The sequence below is a fragment of the Myotis davidii genome, unplaced genomic scaffold (assembly GCF_000327345.1).
Source record: "Myotis davidii unplaced genomic scaffold, ASM32734v1 scaffold573, whole genome shotgun sequence".
NCBI lineage: Eukaryota > Metazoa > Chordata > Mammalia > Chiroptera > Vespertilionidae > Myotis > Myotis davidii.
Genome location: NW_006285997.1, coordinates 890,317 through 907,319, shown reverse-complemented (window position 1 = coordinate 907,319; position 17,003 = coordinate 890,317). Strand labels below are relative to the sequence as shown.

Here is a 17,003-nt window from a genome sequence, read left to right as displayed (position 1 = left end):
CCGGTCCCGGTTCCGTTTCCGAGGCTGCGAGCTCCCGCGGCTGCGCTCCCTCTGCCGGGACTGCGCTGGGCGGACTCGTTTTTAACAATATGTCCTTGTTTCCGGCCTCGGCTCCGGGGAAGGCAGGCTTAGCGACAGGCGCAGAGCCCCCCTGTCCGGGGAGAAGGGGGGTCGTGAGAAAATGAGGGAGGAAGGCCTGGAAGTGTCCCCCTAGCACACGGGCCGGGTCCTGTGACGGACATGGCTCCCTGAGCTTCAGAGGCAAACACAGACTTACTCTCCGGAAACCATGAGCATCCATGGAGCGTGATTCCTGGGGCGAATGGGTGCTTCCAGGCTCGTATTCGCTTCCTTCAAACCGCAGGAGATGTTTTCCTGCAGCTGCGCGTTCAGAGTTGTCATTGGCTCCCCGTTTTCTGAGAGGTGCCCGGAAAACCAACCAATAATAACCAGCCACTGAGATCCTGCCACTTCCCGAAAATGTCAAAAAAACACACCGGCGGCTTACAATATGTAATGTAAGGAGACAATTAATTGCGGTGACCTTTGTGAACGGCGGTAAGCAGGCCTGACAGGGTGCCAGCGGCTTCGATTTCCCCAGTTTCCCCAGCGCGGAATGAGCCAGTTTAAGGCAAGGGTTTCTCTCGGTGACAGATGAGCATGAACGGCGCTGAGCTGGGCGGGCAGTGCTGCGGGCTCGCTCTGCCTCATGCACATCGTCCACAGGAGGCACAGGAGGACTTGCTGCCTCTGGCCCAGGGAAGCCGTGTGTACTGGCTCTGCTGCCGTCCCCCCAAGTGCTCCCGACCCCCCAAGTGCTCCGGACCCAGAGGACTGGCCCAGGGAGACAGGCCCTCCCCAGGCGGGCGGCCTGGTGCAGACGCAGCACTGCACCACTGATGGAGTGTCTCCGAGCTTCGTCCGGGAAACTTTTCATCCCAAACACACACACTCTGAGACCCTGCCGGCCCATTATGAAATGGCAATCGACGCCCCCAGGAACAGCAGACCCGAGCCCTAACCCAGGGAAAGCCACCTCCATAGCCTGTGGATTACAGAGGTCCATAGCGTGTCTGCTAGAGTCTGAGAAACGCTGCGTCCAGGCCCCGGGGCTGTCACCTGGTGTGTGCCCGGAGCCTGGTGAGCTGATCCACACCCACCCAGGCCAGGTGGTGGACAGGTGAGCATGCCCGGAAGACGTAACCTTGGTCCACCCCCCTGTCGCGTGGCTTTGCCATAAATAATAGCTTTCAGCAAGACAAGCTTAAAGGACCATCTCTTCAGGGAGTGCCTTGTCACAGGCAACATGCCGAGTTAGAATACGGACGAGTGGGTGGGATTTGGATTTTTTGTTTGGTCGTGGCTGTTGCTGTTAATGGCTTAACAGACAGTGTGATCAGCTTCCTAGGCCGGCAACGTAGGGATGGAAGGAAAAGGTGATCAGCTTAGGATTCACTAACTGTATTTTATTCTTTCTTTGGTCTTTTTTACACCTGCTGCGCCCCATCCCCTCCTTTAACCACAAAGGAGTTTGATGTTTAACTTTCCCTCACCCTCACCCTAATTTATTTTCTGGCGTGAAATCCCTAGGTGATGTGGCATTGTGGTGTTTATTGCAAACTAAATAAGTTGATCAGGAAGGCTTAGTACTGAGTTAGAAAGTAACGCTTCTCTACGGTAAACGGTAAACATTATGACTGAACTGGCAGTCCCTGAAGATGGTCGGAGACGAGGTGTGTGCTGGGGAATGGGGACGAGATCACGCACAGAAGCTAACAGCCTGGGAGAAATGGGCCCTCCCTGCAGCCTGGGGAAGGGTGCCCCCAGAGAATCACCGAAGCTGTGAGAGCTCCAGCCAGTCTGGGGAAGCACTGGGCAGGCCTGCAGCCCCACAGTGCTCCCGGGAGGCCTGGTTCCGAGGTGCAGCCACCTGTGCAGCCCTCCTGGGTCTCCTGGGACTAAAAAGAGCAGACGGCAGTGCGGCCAGGCACGAGAGGAGCTGTGAGCGCTGTCACAGGTGAGGCTCCGACACTGGCCGTGCAGCGAGACCAGGGCAGCACCGCCCGCAGCCACGGGACATGCATCCCACACGGGCCGGGAGCCCCTCCAGCCTCCCTCTGATACAGTGAGGTCTGCTGAGGCCTCCAGGAGGTAGAGCAGGATCACAGTCACCCCTTCAGCCGAAATGTACATGGAAATCAAAATCTAATACAGAGCAAGTAGGTGGTGCCAGAGGGCAGGGAAAGTCCCAGGCGGATGGCAATGTTCTCTTGAACCTGGTGGGAGGGTCGAGGAGGTCTCAGCAGGCGCCGTGTAGAGGCCGTTCCATACAGAGTCAGCGAAGGGCACACCGGGCTCATCTCGAATCTCAGGGGAGCAGCATGGCACCCGCCAAGCCATCCGCTATATTTGCATAATTGTCAGGTTTGCATGTAACCATTCACTGTGATGTTTATCTTTAGACCGTGATGAAGGAGGGCTATATTTTTAAAGCTGTAATTCATAAAAGCACATTGCACAGCTTCAGCGTAGGGAGCGATGAAGGGGAAGGTGTTTTCATTGAATAACGGGATGTTTGTGTTGCAGGGGACCTTGCGTGGGCAGTCTGAGAGCCCATTACACAGGTGAGGAAACCGAGGCCCAGAGGCTTTACCCAAATACACAGCTTTATCTTGGAGGCCTGGGCAGGACGCTTTAGAGTACACCCCACTAAAACTCTGCCTGCTCAGTTTTTCAAAGATAGTTTTTGTTTCGTTTGTTTTTTTAAAGATGGGGGAAGCGCATAGATACGTACCAAAATAAAATACATAGGAAATGTCTTTCCAGATTTGTTGAGTATATAACATCCAAATCACACACACCTGTAATTCAGTTTTTGGATATATTCTGTAATGAGAGCTTTGTCCTGTTCTTAAAACGCCTGAGTAATAATACTGCTATCAGCCCGAACCGGTTTGGTTCAGTGGATAGAGCGTCGGCCTGCAGACTGAAGGGTCCCAGGTTCGATTCCGGTCAGGGGCATGTACCTTGGTTGCAGGCACATCCCCAGTGGGAGGTGTGCAGGAGGCAGCTGATCAATGTTTCTCTCTCATTGATGTTTCTAACTCTCTATCCCTCTCCCTTCCTCTCTGTAAAAAATCAATAAAATATATTTTTTAAAAAGTCCTGCTGTCAGTCACCCACAGAGATTCAGCTACTGACCATCTACTGCAAGTCTGTCCAGGGGCTCTGATGACCCCCCACACCATTACTGATGCATTACTGATGAGGGGGGTCCGCTGTGATGTTTGAAGGCTGCCACTGTGCCCTCTTCATACACAATGTCTGTCCTCAGGACCCACCCTCACACTAAATGCGGACCTCCTAAGGATGGCATCCCTCTCCCTCTCTCTGCCCCACCCCACCCTGCCCTTTCATTTCCAAATGTAGAGGGACAGTCTTTGTAGGCACCTCCTTAATTTCTCAGCCCCATTTTCTCTCACTGGCAAATGTCTCCCTGTTTTTAAATGTGCTCCCCAAATTTTAAGATGATAGTAATTAACTGACGCAAAAACTTGGGGGAAGGAAAGAGGGTACAAAAATTAACAGCATCATTGTAAATGCTTATTGGGAGCTATACCGTTCTGTGTGTTATTTATCCTCACCCTAGGGTATTTTTTCCCATTAATTTCTAGAGAGAGAGTGGAAGGGAGGGAGGAGGGGGAGAGGGAGAAACATCAATGTGAGAGAGAGAGATGGTGATTGGTTGCCTCCTGCACATGCTCCTACTGGGGCTGGGGAACCTGCAACCAGGGTATGTGCCCTTGACCAGGAATCGAACCCCTGACCCTCCCGTTCATGGGTGGCGCTCTAACCACTGACCCCACCCGGCCAGGGCGTGCGACCATATCATTCACATGGACTTTTTCAACAATGACATTTGCTTCTCACCACCACCTGGTGGGGGGTATGGTGACAGTCACCTGTGTTTGGAGACTGGAGAAGGAGGCTCGGGGTTAGAGGGCTGACATGTGGGGCATGAGGTCCCCTGACTCCAATGCTGGGCACGGCACTGACCATGGCACTGCCTGGCTCTCTGGGAGCCTGTGAGTGAAGATCCAGTCCCTTTTCCCCAACTCCCCGCACTTCCTTCATGCCATACACACTCCATGTGGGTAGGTTTTCACAAGAAAAATCTGCACTTCTTAATTTAACCCCCGGCGGATGATGTGCCCGCGTTAAACATGACAGACACAACCACCATCTATTCTTGGAGAGAATGCGCGTTCTCCTACCTCCTCACCCATATGTTTGTCTGACAGCATTCGCACTCCGATAAACAGATACTCGGCAAAGGTCTCCTGAAAGATGGGCAAGATGGGGCGAGGAGACTCCCGGGCTCGCTCCAGGCCGGGAGATGCTGAGCCAAGCCCTCAGAGTCACCTGAAGCCCCGCCCAGAAATGAAGCGCCATCCTAAGGCCCTTTCCTGGGCATCTCCCTCCTGGCTTGTCTGTCCTGGGGAGAAAATGACATACAAAGGCCTCCATGCCAGTAAATCTATTCACGTTTCCTGAGGGCCCTGCTAGGGGAGACCTTTGTCTTTCCAGAGCATACTGTCCTCGGACACATGTCCTTCCGGCTGCCGCCTCAAGCTTCACTCCCACAGGTACCGGCCACGCTGTTTAGGCAGCAGGGTAGACACCGCCATTGTTCCAGGTCCGCATTTAAAGGCCCAGACGCCCACCCCCAAGACCCACTGAACCACCGGTTAAAGGTTAAAGGCTTAGCATCAATGGGCAGCACTTTCTACACATGCCAGAGGCCTGAAATCCTGGCATTTAATTCCCCGAGGAATGGGGGGAGGGGAGATGATTCCTGACCTCACAAAGCAGCCACTCCAGGGACTGAGCCTGCTCATGGGCCAGGGTCGCCAATGGCCTTCATTCAGGAAGACTCGGAACTGGCCCCACTTAGCAACGACATCAATACTATGGGTATTTGACCTGCAGGAGATATTTAGAGAGGCTTCATTTTCACTGTGGTAGAGAGGACTGATTTGTGCTTCTGAGAAATTTTCTCTAATTACAAAATTAATACGATGACTATAAAAAAACAAAAGGCAAACATTGTAGCAGATTCATTCCGCTGGTGTAAACCGGGCTGCATGCTCGCTCTCAGTCTCGTAACACCGATAGGTCAAGGCATTTAGGTGACATTCTCAGCTAATTCACAGTTTACTTTTGTTAAGAAAAAAATAAATAAAACCTCATAAAATGTTAGAAACAGATGTGCATTTTCAGAGACACAGTTCCTCTGGGCCTTTAGTCATCAGGGTAGTCTCCTCATCGCTGTCCTGACGCCCAGGACATCCTGGTCTTCTCACTGTTCGCTGGCAGGGCCCCGGGCTCTCCATTTCATTCTGTTCTCATCAAAAACCGGTCCCTCAGAAACACCAAACTCAGCATATTCTGCAAAGGGCACATGGGACCGCAGTGGTCCGTATAGAAAGTTCAATGATTCCCAGGTACCTGTAGAGTCTACTCTAGACAGACCACATTCTGATTTCTCCGAAGGCCACGGTCATTGGCCTCATACTGCCCAGGTCTAGGGCCCTGAGAACAAGACAGTGAGGGGAAGACATACGGGACTGAGCCTGGGGTACGCTGCTGGGTCATTTAAGAGAAAGCACAATCCGATGGGAAGCGACTGCCAAGGCTCTCGCCATGTGAAAAATTAGTCTGTTCTGAGCATTTCTGTAACCCGGGAGCTCTTTTCCTGTGAAGTCCTGAGTGAAAACCACACGAAATGTCCCCGTAAGATGAGCGTGGACTGTCTTCCCCCCGCACGTCATCGCCTTGTGTGAGCGGCCGGGCCCATTCGCTTGGGAAACACGGAATGTCTGTTCCTCTCACGGGGCTTTACCGCCCAGGCGTCCTTTGCGCAAACACCGCAGCTGCTCCGCGTGTCAGAGGTGGTGCTCAGCTAACTGTGAAATCAGGGAGGCATTTACCAAACTGCCATTTCCGGTTCTGAGCAAGCAAATCCCATGTAAATATCAAAGCCTCACCTTCCGTTTACATTCTCACCTGCGCCACAGTGCCTGCTGCTGGACCAAGGGGTCACAGGGATGAAGAATGAAATGTTGGATGCCATGCACTACTGTCAGCAGAGACCTTAAGAGTTCGGGTCACATGATCTCTCGTAGCCCGCCCTTCACGGCCAAGGGACTGAGCATACCTCAGCAGGTTTCGTGTTACACAGGAGCACTTGCTGTGCCGAACCTGGAGCTGAGCACAAGGTCCCATGCGTTTTCTCATCGCCTCCTCCTAAGGAGCGTATGACGTAGGAATATCCTTAACCCTGCTTAACAAGGAGGCAAACCAGGCTCAGAGGAGAAAAGCAACCTGTCTCAACTAATTCCAGGAGCGGAGGAGGAGGAGCCTGGGGCGGGGGCTCCTAAGAAGCCTTTGCACAGGGTGGCACTGCCTCTTGTGGGTGCTGCCTGCCGGGCCAGTCCACACGGCCTCCCGGGGGCCAGGTTCTCCATCCAAACGCACTCACCCACTCATCACTGTGCTCATCCCGGGACATCATCTCTTTGTAGGCTCCACTTGTCTCTTCCTTTCTAGTTGTTTCCAAGAGAAGAGATGACTTACTATGCAGCGCAGTAACCGCACAAGGGAAAACGCAAGGGGCAGCTCGTAGGCCTCATTTCCCCACCCGGGACCTTACAGTCCCTCTGTGGGTGCACTTCCCCGCTGCGGGCCCCTTCTTTCCTCGTGATGCTCCTTTAAACAAGGAATTACAGGGAGTCTGGATATTTCACTGCTCGTGGGATCATTAAGTTTCAAGACAATCCATCAGCCCTGCTGAGTATTAATAAGCTCCGGGCTCAGCAACCTTAAATGATGGAGCTGTAAGCCCTGTTCCCACTGCCCATGCTGAGCAGACTCAGACTTCCGCCGCAGGTCCCACCCCGGCTGGGGGAGGACCCCAGCGTCCCTCCCCGGGCGACCCCCTCAAACAGCTCTCAGGACGGCCTCCGCATCGACTGTCCTACATGCCAAACGCTGAATGTAAAATGAAGGCCGGGACGTTGCTGAGTGGGGTTTAGAGAGTGGGTATCCATATACATTCTCTTTTCAGATTGAAGGTGGTGGTTGTTTTGTAAATTGTAAATCATTAGGCAACTGAAAAGTAAAATTCAAGTTGAAGGTGATTAAAGTGTCTGTGCTAACTCAACACATGTAAGGAATAAAGAAGAATACGTATAATTTCAAGTTATACTTTTAGATTGTTTTTTTTTCCCCTGCTACTTCTTATATTCACATACAACAAGGAGGAGGAGGGGGAGGGGAAGGGGGAGGAGGAGGAAGAGAAAGAAGTTCATGACCAACAGTTACACATCACAGCCTGGACCCTGGTTAAGTATGAGCACACACACATCGCGTCACCTAACATCGCAGCTCCCTGAGGACAGGGAGACGGGGAATGGGAGCATCTGCCCAACTCCCCCTGTGGCAGATCCTGACCTGAACCCGGAACGTCTGACTGAAACCATGCCACTGTGCCTCCCACATCACGTATTTCTTAGAGTTAGCACACACATCTCCTTTGGGAAGCATTTAACTTTTTAGGCAGAAACATCCAACAACAGGCTCTTTCTACGGTTATAAGCTCCTCAGCCAAGACCAGAAAGCTACGTAATAATTCACCAGACTCCCCAGGCTGACCACACGGGGCACCCCGATTGCGGTCCATTCATAACACAGTGATCACGTCACAGGATGCAATTAATCTACAATAAATGATGAGCCGCAGACCTGCTACTTAAACTTCTCATTCATCTGTGAAGATTCAAAGGTACAGTGTGCAGAAAGCGATCGTGGCTGAACTCCAGACGGACTTAGGACCATCTCAGATCCTATTACTTCTGAGGGAACGGAAATCAGGGATGAAATAAGAGAAGTTTCTCTACCATAAATATCTTGCCGATTGAGCATGTACAAAAAAATATTTCCGCCCTATCCGTCACCCTGAATGCCACTCACCATATTTGGGAAATATGTGAAACTCATTGGCATTTCCTATGTTTTATGCACCGAGGAAAGAGGGTGAACACCTGTAAGTTCCAATCTGCCCCAGCCCGCCCCGGCCGCTACCTCCTCCCTCCACTCCTAGCCACACTCCCTGAAGGCAATGAGGTGCTGAGTCCTTAACCCCACTTAGGCTCAGGGCTTCCCTTCGGACATAATTATGTCTATTTATAAACCAGTGCCCTACTCCGAACTTCATAGAGATTTCTATAAATGTTTGAAAGATAATCTAAAATAATACCCCATTCAGTTAGATATACCATATCATCGATATACCCACCATTTAGATATACCACATCATGGTTATTTAACTAGTAACCATGGTGCTTCCATAATTAATGCCACTTGAAATACTGACAGGAGTGACGTATGTATAACACAGCAAATAGGACTAAATCTATATCTATCTATCACCTGTCTATCTTAATTTTCTCATCTTAACAGGTGCCATTCTACCAAGATTTTTGAAGGCACTATGTCCCAAAAGTTTTACTAAACATGTCCATTGTCTAAATTATATATATATATACACACACACATAAATATATACTAGTATATACATATATTGAACATGAAAACAAAGTTTATTAAACTGTATCTGTGATGATCTACATGACATTCGCTTGGGTGGCACAAAGTTTCTGACCTAGTGGTTAAAAATTCAAGTCCTTCCTTGTCCGTCATCAGCCGTTGGGTTTTGGCTTTAGTGAAAATTATTTATTTGTGATAAACTGCTTGGATGTTACAGTAAGGGCACTGAGTTGTGTTTGCCCCAAAAGAAGATCGGAACGAGGGCGTGGCTAAATGGGGGATCTGGCTGAGACATCCGCGTGGATGCTGAGCGGCTGTTTGTGAGGCTGTGGTAAGGGTGGCCCCGTCCCTGGCCCCGTCTACAGAGGTCCACCACCCACAGTGGGCTTTTGGCTCTCAGATGAGGTACCCTTAGGAGGAGTGTCCACAGAAACCCCTATTTTCAAACTCCATCCCACACTCCCTGTGGACTCCACCGGGGGCCACTCCCACCGGCCTCACTAATGAGTGACTTCTGCACTGGCTGCTGATTGGCTTCGTGCGTGGGCTGTTGTGAGGAGTCGGAACGGCCAGACCAGAATCGTGAAACGGAGAGGTTTCCAGACCTCCAGTCACTCGTGCAAAAGTGACCTCCCTTCTTCAACGCGTAATTGGAACCAGAAACTGGGTGACTCCACACCTGCCCACGGTTATTTCGCAGCACGTTGACCACGCTGTGAGCGCTTCAGAAAGACAGGACCAGGTGCCCCTGCCCAATCCTTTATGACCAAAGGCTCCCAAGCTCAGCCTCCCGGAGAAGCGCGGCAGGGCCGCCCTGCCACGGGCCCGTGTTTGAAGGGCCTCCTGGCTGCTGAGGTCTTGGGGGCCCGTGCAGAGCGCCCCGGCTGTTAAGACGCCCCTTGGCCTGTCATGTTGTCGACAGCAACGCATTGCTTCCGCTGGGCTCCAAGCATGTGAATTTCTCGAAACTGGGGTTTTGAATGTGTGTCCTGAAGTAACTGCTGCTGAAGAGTTGTTTTGTTTCATTTTTAAATCAGGCAAATGAAAGAGAGAGAAACAGAGAGATAGAGAGAGGGAGACAGGAAGTATTGCATGGAAACCTACAAATTAGGAAGTGACCACTGGCTGCCCACCAGGCTAAGTCGGTTGGGTGCCGTCCCCTGCCCTGGAGGGTTGCTGGTTTCATTCTCGGTCAGGGCACACGCTCGGTTATGGGTTCTATTCCTGGCTGAGGTACATGCAGGAGGCAGCCAATCAATGCTTCTCTCACATTGATGTCTCTCTCTCTCTCTCTCTCTCTCTCTTTCTCTCTCTCTCTCCCCCTCTCCTTTCCTCTCTCTGAAATCCATAAAATCATATTTTGATAAAAAATGGCCACCATACCAAAAGCGAGTTTCATATTTATCCAAAATAGGACCAGAAGGGTCCAGTTCTCGCGCTGTCCCATTGGAAATCGATGCTCTTGTTTGGCCATTCCACCTGATTTAAGAGGCTCCAGGCCACTCTGCCCCAATCCTCTTTGCTGGGGACATAGGGAGCTTTCTAACGAACACAAAACAATTACAACTTTTGAAATTATAAATCTCACTGCATACTTATTTTATTAAACCCTTGTAAGTTTTTCCCAGAAGAATGCACAGTACAGAATAATGAGCACTCAAGGCCCTGAGACACTAAAATAAAAATTCAAAATTGCTGACTCTCACATGATCTTCCTTAGGACCATCAGGAGCCCATTTATCATAACGACTCACAGGGAGGGCACTCATTTTTCTCTCCTTTGAAAAATCCTTCTTGGGAGAACTGATGCGGAATGTTTCAATGACATTGTACCAATCTCCGTAAGCCCAGGTTTCCCCCAAACGTCACCATAGCGCAAGAAATGACAACTGCCCTCTTCCATCATCTCAAAGACGGGTTCTCGCATGTGTGTAGATTTATAGATAACAAATGGATGTCTACCACTCTATCTCGTCCAATGCCAACTTAACACAATACGCATGCACACCTGCATCCACACCCCACAAAGATGCTGGACTCTTTTGTACAAACATTTGCCAGCTGTGAATAGTTCAGTTGATACATATTTCAATGAAGTCTAGCCACACTAACTAGTAACTGGTTTCCAATTGTTTTTCTTCTTCTAAGATACGCCATAAACCAAGGAGACAAACACTAGAGTGCATTTCAAGTTATTTTCATAGAAATAACCAGAAAAAAATCTATTAGTCCAGCAAAACTCTCCAACCACCTGTGGAAATCAGAGTGAAATACCATGCAAGTAGCTCTGTTCCGCTCTGCTATTTCTCCTCTTCTCACGCCTGCACCTCCCAACTAAGTTTAAGGCTCCACAAAGTCTAGTAAGTCGTAAGCATGTCATGACTATTATTAATTTGATAGTGATGAACAATGAGTGATCACCTTCTACAATTCCAGCAAAGTCTTGAGAACATTTCCTCTTTGTATTAAGAGCTTTTTGTATTAAATGCCTTGCTTTATCTCACGGCTGGGGTCCCCCTGAGGTAAGCTTATCACCCGCCTTGTAACAGATTTGTAACAGATGAGGGATCGATGCTGGAGGAAGAGAGAGAACCAGGTCCATGGCTGGTCCCCGGCCACGAGGCTGCCTCTCCGAACCCCGTGCAGAGCGCGCCAGAGAGCAGGAGGGGATGAAGCGCTGGCCTTGGCCCTGAACAACCCCTGGGTTCGGTTTGAGCCCAGTGGGCGCAGGGAAGGGGGTAACCCTGTAACATGGGTTTGGGGGAAAGACTACATTTTCATTCCAGCCCCCGAGCATAACACACACCACCCTGACCTGGGTTTGGGCCTACGATCAGGCAACCTCTTTGAAAGCCACATTTGCTAGAGAATGTCTCCGATGGTTGAAAGATCCCTCCCTCCCTCCTTCCCTCCCTCCCTCCTTCCTGCACATACACATCTCCACTTCTCAGAGTTTTGCACAATTGGAAACGATAAAACTCCAGGAAGAGAAGAGACAGAGTCATGCGGTTCTATCTCCCCATCCCGCACCCCGGGCCCTGCTGTCCCACAAACGTGTGTGTCTGCCGGCCGCCATGCAGTGTTTCCCTGGACCTAGACTGTGAGACACAGCCTTTGGTCACCTGCTTTAGCTCCGCCGAGCGCCGCCCTTGGTTCTAGAAGCGTCCTCACACCTGTCGCTAGGGCTCAGAGCTTGTGGACTGTGAGTGTCCGTATCCGTCCGCTTAGTAACTGACACCATCACCCCGCGGGTGGGTGCTGACAGCCTTTCACAAGGAGGAAGGATGTCACACATGGAACTCCTCCGTCTGGTGGCCAGTGGTGGTTTCAAGTAGCGCTGAGGGACAGGAGCGTCTCGTCATTAACCCCCCTACCTAGACTTTGTGTATTTTTAGAGTTTGAAGCAAATGCTGACGAAATCTGTTTAAATGGAGGGGAAGGAGGGTGCTTAGCAGGGAGAGGAAATGCCCCGGGGCGGGAGGAGGCCTGGATGTGCTCTAGGAGCTGTGAGCTGTGTCACTTGTCAAAAGAGAAGTATGCACTCCAGCCCCAGCAGGTTCGGAGTGGGTAGAGCGTTGGCCATAGGGACTGAAGCGTCCTGGGTTCGATTCCCGTCAAGGGCATGTACCCCGCTTGCAGGCCCCATCCCCAGCCTTAGTCTGGGAGTGTGCAGGAGGGCAGCCAATCCATGTCTCTCTAACATCGATGTTTCTGTCTCTCTGTCTCTCCCCTACCCTTCCACTCTCTCTAAAAATCAATGGGCAACTATCCTCAGGTGAGGAGTAACAAAACAAAACAAAACAAAAGTCTGTCCACCAACCCCAGGCTCTAGTCCTGGAATCCGGGCAGATTTCTTCAGCAGGGGAGGGGCCTGACTGCGGGGCCCAGGGAGGGAGGGAGGCAGGCGGAGGGGACGGGGACAGAGAGTCTCAGTCCCGGGAGGAAGATGCAGAAGGAAAGAGGACCTGCGGGTACTGCAGGTTTAGAGGCGAGTTGGGTACAAACTGGGGCCCACTTGCTGGCACGCAGGGAGAAGCATGACCTTGGACGCCCGAGGCTCTGGGACAGAGCTCCTTCTACCTCCACAGCGAAGGACCATGGAGACAGAAATGTGCTCGTCTCCATAGACTGAACACAGGTACTGAAAGTGCCCGTAAACAATTAATTTGGTTCCCTCCCCTGAGATGAACCAAAGAAACCCTGGGTCCACGTGCTGAGAAATGGCACAGGGTGTGCAGTAACCTTGCTGTCTGCAACAACAACCTTCCGTGAGTCTGACAGCTGGTTTTTCCAGTTAAGCTCAGGTATAAACGGCAGACGATGGAGCTGCAGACTGCAACCCTAATTCCCGCCAGCCTGCGGGAAGGAGCAGAGGAGGACAAAATACCTCAAAAGTATACAAATTGGCCAAATGAAACTGCGTGTGTTACCATCTCCTACGACAACAGAAATTTACCGCCTGACAATTTACATCTGGTTTGCACCCTGATTCTGCAAATCACAAAAATGGGTTGCTGTGGCAACGGCCACGTGCTGTTTCGCTTGCTGAGAGAAACCAGAAAAACACCCTCAAAGTGCCTCCTAAGACACAAATACAGCACTTTTTTACTGCTCCTCCTCACCCCGAGAGAACCAATCTCCTGACAGTGGGTATTTTTTTCTTAGCTTTAAAAACGGGTTCTCGCGCTGTCATTTGCATTTTTATTATGTATACTACCAATTTAGGCGAATGGGTAGGAAAATCCATGGAAATAGAAGAGAGATGGATACAGACTGCCTGAGTCACGTGAGTGCATCAGGGCTCTCGTCTTGTACGGCATCCCCACTCTTATCATCGACAGCTCTTCCAGCCAGTTTCGCTCACCAATGTATGTATCCCACCCGTGAGGGATACCCCCGAGTTCACTGAGAGCTCAACTCTTTTTCAAAAACATATTTTTATTGATTCAGAGAGGAAGGGAGAGGGAGAGAGCGAGGGAGGGGGAGAGAGAGGAATAGTAATGATGAGAAAAAAAATCATTGATTGGCTGCCTCCTGCACACTCCCTGCTGGGGATGGAACCCGCAACCCAGGCCATGTGCCCTGACCTGGAATCATATGTGACCTCCTAGTTCATGGGTCAATGGAAAGCTCAACCCTTAAAGCATCAGCCAGGGCAGTTCGCCTTCGTGGGCTGGAAACAGGAGCCGGGGACAAACAGGGACTGCGCCTTTCCTTGGAAGCATGTTCTTAATCACAGCGGCACCCACACGAGCTGCTCACCAGGACGCTGGGCAGGGCGCTGGAGCGCATCTTCCTACCAATGTCTGTGCACCGTGGAGCCAGCAACACACGTCCACACTGAATCAAATGGGGAGAATGTTCCTCTCCTACCGATGTATGTCCCGTCCAGGACTTCAAAGAAGGGAGGCCAATGTGTAGGGCATGTAAGGCCCTGAAAACAGAGCCAGGGCAGCTGGGGTCATTGCTCTCCTTGTTCGAAGGCCAGCTTGACAGCTCCTTAAACCCTCCAGACACGGGTCTGATGGGAGGTCCCTCTTTTTGAAAGAGCTCCATTATTGGCCCCTGACACGATAGAAGTCTCCGCGCTACGGAAGCTCCGTGATGTGTAGGAAGCTCTCTGAGAAAACAGCCCACTCAGAAAACGCGTGTCAGATATGTCTTCCCCACCGTCACCTGCAAACCTTGCTGGCTGTCTCCGCCCCATGCCTGAGTAGGGGCGCACTACCTAGAGCAGGGGTGGGCAAACTTTTTGACTCGAGGGCCACAATGGGTTCTTAAACTGACCCGGAGGGCCGGAACAAAAGCATGGATGGAGTGTTTGTGTGAACTAATATAAATTCAAAGTAAACATCATTACATAAAAGGGTACGGTCTTTTTTTTCAATAGTTTTATTCATTTCAAATGGGCCGGATCCAGCCCGCGGGCCGTAGTTTGACCTAGAGGCAAGGACTCAACCAGGGAAAGGACTGGTGAGGCAGGGCTGCTAAAAGACACCAGGATTTACAACATAAGCAACAAGGTAACAGGAACTGAAGTCTGAGTGTGTGAAAATCCTACATACCCAGGATGCAAAAAGAGGCGTCCCTGACAAACTGGAGGGAAAGCGTCTGGCCGCATGCTGTGTGCGTCTTCTGCGGCTCCATCCTCGAATCTCACTAAGGAAACGGGATGAACACTCAAATAGATCTCCCCCCACTTTTCCTTGGGCAGCAGTAGAGAACAATCAATTTAGAAATAATTGGAGAAATTTGTGTTTTGCTCAGAAGGAAAAATGAAAACATTCATTCAACGGGCCCACATAGAATCATTTGCTTAATGGCAGTTCTAATATGTTATGCATTTATTCAATCTACTTCTTACTACATTGAAATGCAAAAACAATCACTCTGGGTGTAAATCCTCAGAAACAATCAAAGTTTCTATTAAACCAGAAAAGACACAGTTAAGCTGCAGTGTGACTTGCAGATGCTCATGAATAGACAGTATTTAGAGTTTCTCTCTCTAGAAAGTTTCCTCCCGTCCCCTCCTTCCTTCCTTTCCATCTTTCTCCCTCCCTCTTAGCCCACCCCCCAATATCTTCCTTCTTTTCTTGGACTCAGAATAAGGAGAGTGTCTTCTTAAAAAGTCTAGTGACATAGACACGTAAAATTGTCCTATGTTACTGTGCCAGCCCTCCAGCAGGTAGGAACTTCCTTTCCATATCTGTTATAGAGTTTCCTTCCACTGATCAGTCACAGCGGAACATGGGCAGTCTCCACATTCTAGGTCCTTTTCTCTCTCTCTTACACACACACACACACACACACACTCACACACACACATACACACACACATGCATGCATGTCACACAAATGCATGGCTTGTTTTTGTAAATTGGCATGAAAGCCATTTCTGTTCATTAAAAACTCAATAAGCATGTTCAAGAAAAGGCAGCCAGACGTGAAGCAGTGAATGAACAGGTACTGTGCATGCCTAACAAGCATTTCATATCTGACTTTGAAAGAAACTTTTAAAACCCTCCTGTTTAACTGGGGCACTACAATATAATAATCTCAAATATGAGAGCCAGTAAATGTGTTTGATGCTCTCACTAAATGCCATGGATTTGTTATTGGTGAGCAATAATCTCACTGGATAGTAATGAACTTCCAATGATTTATCTGCAACACTGTCCATTGCAATGCTCTGAGTTGTACTAAATATTTGTAATCCTGCTGATATTGTTATATAATTTAATATACAGTGTATATAAATAGAACCTATTACACAGATTTTTAAGGACATTTTACTCACTCCATTCACTCTGCATGGGTTCTGGGTGCTTCTGCTGAAACTTGGTACCAACCATGTCTGCCCAACCTTAACTGACAGCAGGTGCTGTTTTGGTTTATGTCAATTTTTTACTTAACAAAGTTTATATGAATTGTTTAACAAGGGTGTTTTTATGCCCTAAATTATTTAGAGAAACACACAGTCTTTTGTAAGCACAGATTCGTCCAATCCAGGCTTCAGCAGAGACACAAACCTCACAGATACTGACCTACAGACTGCTTCCCTTCCCTCACTATGATGGGCATAAGTAACATCTGGCCTCCGGCCACACCTAACTGATGTCCTAGGGCCGTGGTCGGCAAACTCTTTAGTCAACAGAGCCAAATATCAACAGTACTTCTTGAAAATAGACTCACCCAGGCCGAAAACCGACTTCTGCGCATGGGCCATGAAGTTTCAATCGCACTGTACGCGCGCCCGCACGTGGTATTTTGTGGAAGAGCCACACTCAAGGGGCCAAAGAGCCACATGTGGCTCGAGAGCCACAGTTTGCCGACCTCGGTTCTAGGGGCCTTTTTAAAATTATTGCCGTGCTTATCATTACTCTTTTTGTTGTCATCATAGCATTTTACATTATTTTTTAAAGTCATTCGCAACTCCAGATATTAAGAACATATTATGACCAATTTTACATGGTTTCCTATGTTCTCCAAGTAGAAATACCACAAGATGTAAGAACATAATCTGTGCACCTTCCACCCTCACTACGCATAGTACTAATGAAGACACAATCTATAAAATTCAACTGGAAAAACCTACCATACGCCAAAAAGCTATCTTTATAAAATGCTATCTTCATTAGCTCCTATAGCAGACTGATTGAAGATGTTACTATGCGAGTATTTGGATTAGAGGGACTTTTAAGCGTTGATTTAAGCAATCTCTACCTCACTAAACCTTGTTAAACATGCTAGTATTTACAGCTCGATTTGATAGTTTTGTAGTCTCCCAAATTAAACACACACACACACACACTTCTCAGGTTGCCAGTTTTATATTATCCTTCAATATTCCACTCATATAAACTGTTGTCAGGACTCAGCATCCATTGGCAAAACCA

At 49.5% G+C, this 17,003-nt stretch overlaps 1 protein-coding gene across 1 annotated transcript in view; it reads right to left on the bottom strand.

The window, feature by feature from the left end:
- The window catches only part of IMMP2L (inner mitochondrial membrane peptidase subunit 2), a 493,363-nt gene that overhangs the window by 222,755 nt on the left and 253,605 nt on the right, over positions 1 to 17,003 (bottom strand). The gene's annotated exons all lie outside the window — the stretch shown is intronic.